Here is an 11,430-nt window from a genome sequence, read left to right as displayed (position 1 = left end):
TTTCCAGTTCAGGAAATTGTGAAATTGTAAGCATTTGCTGCGTTAAGGTCTTTGCAGGGAGGTGCGATTTTTCGCACGGAAAAAACTGACAACTTCCTTTCTTTAAAGAAAACAATGATTCTCTATGACCTCATGCACACCGGCTCAGAATTTGCCATGTGGCAGATGGCTGCGGCAGTGTGTTTCTTTCCAGATCAAACCCAGTTGGATTCGTGCGTCTTGTCGCATGCAGTAAAAACTCATCGACTCCTTTTAGGACTCCTCTTGGGATCCGCAGTGTGGATTCACCACAGCCTTGCACACCAAATACAATGTGTTTTAATCATGCAGCAAACGGAAAGAAACACAACAGTCCTGTGTGTGCAAAGCCCTTAATTCTGGAATTCAGAGCACTTTTTCCACTATAAATACAAGTGTGGCCCTTTAACGTTACATTTAAATATCTTATGATTCTACAGGCAGCCTGTTAGCTTAACGTTACATTTAAATATCTTATGATTCTACAGGCAGCCTGTTAGCTTAACGTTACATTTAAATATCTTATGATTCTACAGGCAGCCTGTTAGCTTAACGTTACATTTAAATATCTTATGATTCTACAGACAGCCTGTTAGCTTAACGTTACATTTAAATATCTTATGATTCTACAGGCAGCCTGTTAGCTTAACGTTACATTTAAATATCTTATGATTCTACAGACAGCCTGTTAGCTTAACGTTACATTTAAATATCTTATGATTCTACAGGCAGCCTGTTAGCTTAACGTTACATTTAAATATCTTATGATTCTACAGGCAGCCTGTTAGCTTAACGTTACATTTAAATATCTTATGATTCTACAGGCAGCCTGTTAGCTTAACGTTACATTTAAATATCTTATGATTCTACAGGCAGCCTGTTAGCTTAACGTTACATTTAAATATCTTATGATTCTACAGGCAGCCTGTTAGCTTAACGTTACATTTAAATATCTTATGATTCTACAGGCAGCCTGTTAGCTTAACGTTACATTTAAATATCTTGTGATTCTACAGGCAGCCTGTTAGCTTAACGTTACATTTAAATATCTTATGATTCTACAGGCAGCCTGTTAGCTTAACGTTACATTTAAATATCTTATGATTCTACAGGCAGCCTGTTAGCTTAACGTTACATTTAAATATCTTGTGATTCTACAGACAGTCTGTTAGCTTAACGTTACATTTAAATATCTTATGATTCTACAGACAGCCTGTTAGCTTAACGTTACATTTAAATATCTTGTGATTCTACAGACAGTCTGTTAGCTTAACGTTACATTTAAATATCTTATGATTCTACAGACAGTCTGTTAGCTTAACGTTACATTTAAATATCTTATGATTCTACAGACAGCATGGCTGATAGTTACCGCTAGCAGGCTACATGCTAGCATGTCAGGCTATTCATATTTAAAGGGACAGCGCACTCAGTTCCATAACGACGCAGCATTCAGATTGTCTATATTTCGTAAAGTAAATCATAGTTTATGAAAGATATCAGTAAATAAATAGAGCAGAGATATGTAGAGATATTTATATTATATAAATATATCAGTAAATAAATATATTTATACAGATATAATTTAAATATAAACATATCAGTAAATAAATAGAACAGAGATATGTACAGCTATTTATATTATATAAATATATAAATAAAGAGATATATGCAGATACAATATAGAGTTGACTATTAAAACACTGAGGAGTCAGACTGGCTGCAGACAACATCAAACCACAAACATTTCATTCAGATTACAATCTGAATACTTTGTTTTTGACAAATTACTCAATTTCAGTCAAAGTATGGATTCTCCTGGTGAAATATTACTCGACTACAAGTTGCTCGGTCAAAGGTAAAAATGACCGAGCCACTCGGTACATGTTTAACATTCTAAAACGGCTAGTTCCATTCCTTGATTCTGATTGGCTGGTTTCCCTTTAATTGCTGTGGTATATGAGACTATATAACCCACACCTTGAATCAGTTTATATCAAAGCCAGGTGTGTTATTTCTTTCCACAGTGTTCCACAGTGCACCAATTATCTGCACCTGTGTCGTTTCTGCTGCCTGGCCGGGAACTACTTTCTTGCAGAGCAGACCTTATTGTGTATTATTAGTGAAATAAAACAGTTTTAATTGGTACATATCTATGATTTTTCATGTTGCCATATTGTAACCGTTTTAGAAAAGCAATAAGCCACACAAGGCTTGTGGTTACCTGTATTTTACACCGGCTGAGAGGGTTGGAGACACATCTTGTCCATCACTGTGACATCACAGGTGACATCGCCTATGTAAAAGTCCATATATGGGTATTCCCCAGAATCCCTTTTATTCCCATATATGAAGATCCCTGGTGTCTTTGATATATATATATATATATATATATATATATATATATATATATATATATACACGCATCCTGTACTCCAGGCCAAGACAGCCCCTATCTGTGTGGCTGGTTCAGATAGGGATCTCCATGTATGGGCATAAAAGGGATAGTATGTTGTGATGTCATGGGAACCACTCTAACAGAATCCCTTTAATGCCCATAAATGGAGATCCCTGATGTCATCAATATTAAGCCCACATCTAACAAGACTTCATATGGGAATGCCCAGATATGGAGGAAGACAACCCATTATCTGTGTGGCTGGTTCAGACAAGGATATCCATGTATGGGCATAAAAGTGATGTAGGCCTACCACAGTACATGGATCTCCATATATGGGTACCAGGGGTCTGCATATATGGGTAACTGGTCCGATATACATCACTGGCCAGACGGCCAAGAAATGGCGTGACCTCGCGAGGTCGCATGTTTCCCTGAGGCGTCTTACTAGTAATATGCTATGCAAAGGAATTCTACGCACAAGATTGTATTCTTTATGTTTAGACATGTGCTGGTTGTTGTTGTGTGTCTGCCTGGTCTGACGTCTCAGTAAAGAACAACATAATTATATTTATTTAGTTTCATGAAGTGATTGTTGAAAAAACCTTATTTTTGTCAGATATCAGAGAAACTATGTAATTGTACAGATGACATATTTATGAGCTGGTTTTGATGCTGGAATGTTAATAAAGACTTCAATCTGTGCTCACTGCTTTGATTATAATAATAATAATAATAATTATTATTATTATTAGTAGCAGCAGCAGCAGTAGTAGTAGTAGTAGTAGTAGTAGTAGTATATTATTAGTAGCAATGCTAATAAAGACTTTGATGGATAGTTTTGTTTGTAGTTAATATCATATTGTTTTTATCAATACTACCATGTTAATATAGACAGTTTGAACCCGGGGTGCCACAAGATAATTTGATAATATTTGGAATTCATTTGGACATTGAAAAAATATTTAGTATCATTTTAAACTTAGAGTACAACGTTATTTTCAGTCAGTTCTAACCAAAATGGCTGTTATCTCAACGTTTTCCTCGCAACATAATCACTAGAATATCGTCACTGTCGGGCAGAAACCTCGTATCTCCAAGTTTCAAATGTGTAAGTCTTTTGGTAAAGCAAAGCCCTGCTTCATCATACAAGACTGTCGCACAAAACTAGTTGAAACAGCCGATCTACCAGCACACATATCGCGAGGCGTTGTGTGCTTGTAGATCAGCGGTTTTCACTAGTTTAGTACATTTTATAGATGATAAATACAAAACGAACGGTTTTGGACATACAAGGTTTCCAACCGACAACGACGATATGCTATATATTGGGATCCGCAGCGCCGATTCCACACAGCATTGCACACCAAATCCAATGTGTTTTATTCATGCAGCAAACGAAAAGAAACGCAACTGTGTGCAAAGGGCTTTATAATGGTGATTCATATTCCATTGTTAGATCTCCATCTTGTTGGAGGAACTTTAGTGTACAGATTTTTCCTCTCCAAGATTTTTCCTCTCCAAAGTAAACTCCATTTACACCTTTATTTTCACCTGTTTTATTTCTTGGTGAAGTCCTTTTTGTCTCATATGGGAATGAGAAGGAGTTGTTGTTGTGAAGGAATTAAATTTATCAGACTTCACCTTCAATCTGTGCTCACTGCTTTATTTATTATTATTGCTCACTTCTGTCCTGTCTATGGGGTTAGGGTTAAGCCATTTACCATGAGAGGGAGTGGGTTGTTGGCTGATTTACCACGGGTTGTTGGCTGATTTACCACTGTTTCAGGGTTGTGGCACGAGGCGAAGCCGAGTGCCAAACAACCCTGAAACAGTGGTTTCAGCCAACAACCCACGACCCTCGAATGGTAAATTGCTTTTCTACTACTTCAACCATATAAATGAAAGAAAACACAGTTGTAACTTGCAAGGTTATTTAGTTACAATCAACTGCAACACAACAGTGGGCGGGGTCCATGAGCAAACTCAAGGTTGTTGACTGATTTACCACTGTTTTAAGCCAATCAGAATCCAGTATCTGAACATGTGACCACAAAAAGTGGTAGAAGTGATAACAACCTCCTTCTCTGGCCTCCTGAAAGGTGAGTTTTCAGTCAGTCAGTCAGTCAGTCAGTCAGTCAGCCTCTTTTGCCACATCATATGAAGTGCATGCTGTTGCTGCTATGACATGTACAGAGCGGTGTGCAGTTACTGTGTGTGGCCACAAGGAGGCAGTGTAGGACTTCTGTTGGTGGAGAGGAGGTGCTGTAGTTCTGGTTCTCAATGTAACTCAAATGGAACCTAATGGACCCTTATGTGTGTATGCACATGCATGTGCATTGTGCACACACACACACACACACACGCACACGCACACCACGGGTGTGTGCACACACACACACACGCACACGCACACGCACACACACACACACACACACACACACACACACACATACTCTATCTCCTTACAGAAACACTTAGTGTGTAATCATGTTGATTCAATACTGGAAGAGGATCTCTGTGAATTCCTATGGGAAATGAATTCTATTGATATTACTGCCATCACGTTCTTTGAGCAACAGATTTCGTTCAAACTTCAACTTGTTCAGCTTTACAGTGATCCCTGCTTGTATTTTTTTTTTAAGATTTGTTTTTACTTAAAACTAGTCCACATGTTTTGTGCTAAGAAATTTGTTCGAAACAGCTACTCTGTCTCTCTGCTTGCATTTGTATAGTAGGCCTATACCCAGCAAGCACGTCAGGACCTGGACCAATGTTACACACTGACTACTGACTCCTCACATCATAGGATCCTTATGCATCCTCCTTATGCACCTCATAGGATCCTTATGCACCATCCTTATGCACCTCATAGGATCCTTATGCATTCTGTTTGCTGTCTACCACGTTCCTCAGTTGATCGTCCAATAGGACATATTTAATACATATTATTTTGTTAAGCTTTTACCACGTCTCCTCTCCCCAATAGTTTGGCCTGAGACAGTGTAAGAGCCATTTGAGACATCTTGATATGTAGGTTCTCTCCATACAACACTCTGAACACAATGATCTCTCCTAGAATTTAAATAAAGGTTGAATGAATCAATCAATAATAACAACACCTCCTCACACATCTAAACAGCTGTTTTCCTTTTGACAAAATAATTGGCAATTTGGCATTGATTATTAAGCTGCTTTCTGTGTGTGTGTGTGTGTGTGTGTGTGTGTGTGTGTGTGTGTGTGTGTGTGTTTGTGTGTGTGTGTGTGTGTGTGTGTGTGTGTGTGTGTGTGTGTGTGTGTGTGTGTGTGTGTGTGTGTGTGCATGTCATTGTGTCATAAATGTTGATCAGAATGTGTATTTATTGATCAGCAGGCGACCCACCCTGTCTGCTGTCAATCAATAGTCATAATGACACACACACACACACGCACGCACGCACGTGCACACGCACGCACGTGCACACGCACGCACGTGCACACGCACGCACGTGCACACGCACGCACACACACACACACACACACACACACACACACACACACACACACACACACACACACACACAATAAATATAATAATCCGTTTCACATCACAGCACCTGCTCTCCTCTGCCCCTACTGAGTATTTTTACTTTGATTTTACATGAGTATTTTTGGTGACAGATTGAGTTACTTTGTAGGTTTAGATTACTATTCACCACTTTATATATGAGCAGATCTACAAGCTCACAGACTGAGTGTCTGTTAGGAAAGAGCAGATCTACAAGCTCACATAGTGTCTGTTAGGAAAGAGCAGATCTACAAGCTCACAGAGTGTCTGTTTGAAAAGAGCAGATCTACAAGCTCACATAGTGTCTGTTAGGAAAGAGCAGATCTACAAGCTCACAGAGTGTCTGTTTGAAAAGAGCAGATCTACAAGCTCACAGAGTGTCGCCATACAGCACTTTGTGAGCTTGAAGATCTGCTTTAACCATCATCATCGCTGGCTCCACATACAGATGGGAGGATAGAAGGATGACAGACAGACATGCAGACAGACAGACGGACGGACGGACGGACAGATTGACAGATCGATACTAATTGATGAACGAGGCTTTTGTGCAGATGAATATTACACCTCACTTAACAGTAGGGTGGGCGATCAATGAGAGAGAGAGAGAGAGGGAGGGGGGGGGAGAGAGAGAGAGAGAGAGAGAGAGAGAGAGAGAGAGAGAGAGAGAGGGGGGGGGGGGGAGAGAGAGAGAGAGAGAGAGAGAGGTGGAGGGAGAGACGGAGAGAGAGCTGGGGGTGTAGGGGGAGGTATCAGGTGATCAGTGTAACTGAACATATAGTGTCCAGGAAATATCTTAATTGTCTGTCTGTCTGTCTGTCCGTCTGTCCGTCCGTCCGTCCGTCCGTCCGTCCGTCCGTCCGTCCGTCAGCAGTCAGTCAGGTTTTCAGATGCTGCAGTCTGGTAGAGACTTGCACTCAGAGCAGACAGACAGACAGACAGACAGACAGACAGACAGACAGTGTGCAGTCAATTCAAGCCTTATGTTTTATTATTGTATTCCATGCAAGGCAGGCTCAAACCAGTGTTTATTTAGTCTAGATGTTGGACGACATGTTAATGTGATGAAAACGAGATCATAGCTAAGCTATTGTAGCCTCCACAGTTAGTACAGCCATCAAGCAGCGACAACAGCCCTGCTAACCCTAACCCTGTTAGCACGACTGGTTGTGGTTGGTTTAACAAGTGGGAGTCCCGGGTTCAAACCCTGCTTCCGCGCATCACTACACTACGATGACTAAAACTAGACTAGAATGTTATGAAGGGAGCAACACATCTTTCACACCAGGATGTTTTACTGTGATTGAAATGAATCCCGGAGAACAGCCTATGTCTCAATGTGGACAAGACAAGAGAGAAAATAAACTCAGCACAAAAAGAAAGGAAACTTGAATTGGGTCCATTATATCTCCCCTTTAATAATACCAAATGGCATAGTGTTTACATCATTTTTATCGTTGATTTGTCACCTTTACAATGAGGTACAGCTTGTAAGCATCAGGCATTCGAGGCATGAGCTACACAGCCAAATGTGTGGGTAGCGCCAACCAATATTTTGCCAAAATGGCTTGCAATACTGTTCTGCTGGCATTTCCTCTCGTTTTAACATTAACAAAGTGTAAAAATGGCCAATAGGTGATTTTTCTTTTCCTTATTACTGTGGGAGAGTGCAATCATTCAATGCTCCAAGTAACAAAGGTGAACACCAAAAGAACGGTATTGCAGGCCTGCCAGGCCATTTTGACCATTTTTGTAGGGGCGCTACCCACACGTTTGGCTGTGTTGCTCATTCCACGAATACCAGATCCTTACAGTCTGTACCTCGTTGTAAAGGTGACAAATCAACGATAACAATGATATCAAACACAATACCATTTGGGATAATTAAAGGGGAGAAATAATGGACTGGAGTCAAGTTTACTTTCTTTTTTGGGCTGAGTTTATTTGACTACAGAAGAGAACATACTGTGAAGATGTTTACGAATACAATCCTACTAACATTATGAGAGTACAGTAGCTACTACTGGAAATAAATAAAAATCCTGTTGGTTTATAAAGTCCTACCAAACTTTATGAGGAGGCTGCCGGGATGGGAGGTGTGTCAGTAACTTCCTTCACATTTCACATGGCAACACGTCAACGTTAAACATCAGCCCAGCAACTCAGCACCTCAGAATGATGATGATGATGATGATGATGATGATGATGAAGAAGATGAAGAAGATGAACTCATCACACATTCTATTTCTCTTCCTGTTTGGTAAGAAGAACAGACGACAACAGTGGTTAGTTAGGAGAAAAAAATAAACAGCGACAACATGGTGGGCCTCATATTTGATCATATTTTCAGCCGCTCAAACCAGGACGCGAACCACTGTTGCCTAAAACCGGGACCCTAAAAGAAATGCGCACGTTACCGTGCACGCGCCTGCCCATTCTCTAACATCCGTGCACGTGCACATACACACAGGGTTGCTTACAGGCAGTGCCAGTGACTGACTGACAAACAAACAGTCTCAGCGTTGAATTCAGACACACAATGTATTTGTTGATGTTTTCTGGTTGGTGAGCTTCATGTTGTCATAAAGGGTTAGGGTTAGGGTTAGGTCATGTTGTCATGAAAAGGACATGATGAATGTCTATGCAATCACTGAAAACAACTACTATTATTTTAATTCTGGTGAAAACCGGGACAATTTTGTAGTGAATGTTGAAAACCGGGACATATTAGTGTTATAGAGATACACACACACACACACACACACACACACACACACACACACACACACACACACACACACACACACACACACACAGGGTTAAAGAGGGGGCGGAGTTAAGTGTGATGTCATCAGGGTGATTGACAGGCGGTGGAGTCTGTGGAGTTGCTGGTTCAACCCCCACATGACCCTCTGTGTGTGTGTGTGTGTGTGTGTGTGTGTGTGTGTGTGTGTGTGTGTGTGTGTGTGTGTGTTTTGTGTGTGTGTGTGTGTGTGTGTGTGTGTGTGTGTGTGTGTGTGTGCGTGCGTGTGCGCGCGCGTGCGTGTGCACGTGCGTGTGCGTGCGTGTGCGTGTGCGTGCGTGTGCGTGTGCGTGCGTGTGCGTGTGCGTGTGTGTGTGTGTGTGTGTGTGTGTGTGTGTGTGTGTGTGTGGCAGGGCGATCAATTGAGAGAGAGAGTCCTGAGAGAAAGAGGCAATAAATGATCATTAACCCCTCCCCCTCTCTCTCTCCCCTCCCCTCCCCTCCCCTCTCTCTCTCTCTCTCTCTCTCTCTCTCTCTCTCTCTCTCTCTCTCTCCCCCCCCCCCCCTCTAAGAGGTGATAAATGTAAGGAGGGATGATAGCAGAGAGCAGAGCGGAGGAGAAGAACAGAAGAACAGAAGAACAGAAGAACGGAGGAGAAACGAGTGAAGGATTAAAATCATTTCAGTCCTTTTGGTTCGGCAGCGTGTGATTGGTGGATTGGTTTTAAACAGTTTTAAAGGATGTGGAGAGTTGTTCTGGTCGTCATGGTAACCATGTCAGGTGGAGACAGCGTCCGCGTCTTGAGTGGTGAGTTTATCACTTTTATATTAAAATATTAATAATAATAATAAATATATACAGTTCACTATGGTATAAATATACTGTATATATAAATATATACAGTTTATTATCATATTTATGATGTTTAACCAAGTGGTTCTCAACCCCCAAAATAATCATATTTTAACTGGGGACCCCCAAATAATCATATTTTAACTGGGGACCCCCAAATAATCATATTTTAACTGGGGACCCCCAAATAATGATATTTTAACTGGGGACCCCCATAATAATCATATTTAACTGGGGACCCCCAAATAATCATATTTTAACTGGGGACCCCCCAAATAATCATATTTTAACTGGGGACCACCCCCCCCCCCACACACACACACACACACACACACACACACACACACACACACCAAGACGAGCACTAAGAGTTGAGGCATTACATTTTGTGTAACACGGTTCTATTGTGAAAATAGCAGATCTACATGCTCACAATGCCTCGCGTTGTGAGGCGTTGTGAGCATGTAGATCTGCTATTTTCACAATCTCTGCCTCTAATATTTGTCCATTTGGCCAATGTTTAATTTGTCATTTTAGAGGTATTTAAAAGTCCTTAAATTGTCACTTTAGAAGTGTGCAGATACCCTCTATACACTTAGACTTTATGTTGGTTTGTTTACTGTTGAGAGAGAAAACAATGTTGCACATTAAATTAATCATCTGGGGACCCCCCAAAATAATTGGGGGACCCCCCTGGGGGTCCCGACCCACAGGTTGAGAACCACTGGTTTACACCACACGTTGTAGGCTTGTAGATCTGCTATTTTCGTCTTAATTAGTCTTACTTTTACCATATCGTCGTTGTCGGGCAGAAACCTTGTATCTCCAAGTTTAAAATGTGTACGTTTTTCCGCAAAGCAAAGCAAAACCCTGCTTCATCAGATAAACCCTGCTTCATCAGATAAACCCTGCTTCATCAGATAAACCCTGCTTCATCAGATAAACCCTGCTTCATCAGATAACCTTGCTTCATCACATAAACCCTGCTTCATCAGATAAACCCTGCTTCATCAGATAAACCCTGCTTCATCACATAAACCCTGCTTCATCACATAAACCCTGCTTCATCAGATAAACCCTGCTTCATCATATAAACCCTGCTTCATCAGATAAACCCTGCTTCATCAGATAAACCTTGCTTCATCACATAAACCCTGCTTCATCAGATAAACCCTGCTTCATCAGATAAACCCTGCTTCATCAGATAAACCCTGCTTCATCAGATAAACCCTGCTTCATCAGATAAACCCTGCTTCATCAGACAAGGCCGTCGCAAAAAGCACACAACGCCTCGCAGTGTGAGGCGTTGTGTGCTTGTAGATCTGCTGTTCACTAGTTTAGTTCATTTTTGAGCGGTGGTCACAACGCTCCTATACGTGGCCGTGTGTGTGGGTATGTCTGTCTGTCTGCGTCCGTGTCTGTCTGTCTGTCTGTATGTAGCCTACAGTACCTTTTTTGACCACACATGTTAAGGGAGGGGCGCTGTTGGTCAGGCCAGACCACACACACACACACACACACACACACACACACACGTTGCGCAGCCTCCACGACCACCGCTCAATTCACACAGGTGTGATTTTTAAATGATAAATACAAAACGAACGCTTTTGGACATACGGTTTCCACCCGACAACGACGATATATTATATTTTTTACATTAGCTACTAACGCTAGAATCTTTACTCTGATCGGCAAAAATAATCATTCGTAGTTTTACAAAGAGACCCATAAGGGTCCATTTGGTTCCATTTGTACACTCTCAGAGTTACAGAGCTGTAAGGGTCCATTTGGTTCCATTTGTACACTCTCAGAGTCACAGAGCCGTAAGGGTCCATTTGGTTCCATTTGTACACTCTCAGAGTTACAGA

Source organism: Nannobrachium achirus (genome assembly GCF_963921795.1).
Source record: "Nannobrachium achirus genome assembly, chromosome: 21".
Taxonomy (NCBI): domain Eukaryota; kingdom Metazoa; phylum Chordata; class Actinopteri; order Myctophiformes; family Myctophidae; genus Nannobrachium; species Nannobrachium achirus.
The sequence above is the reverse complement of the archived record's forward strand: the minus strand, read 5'-3'. Positions refer to the sequence as shown.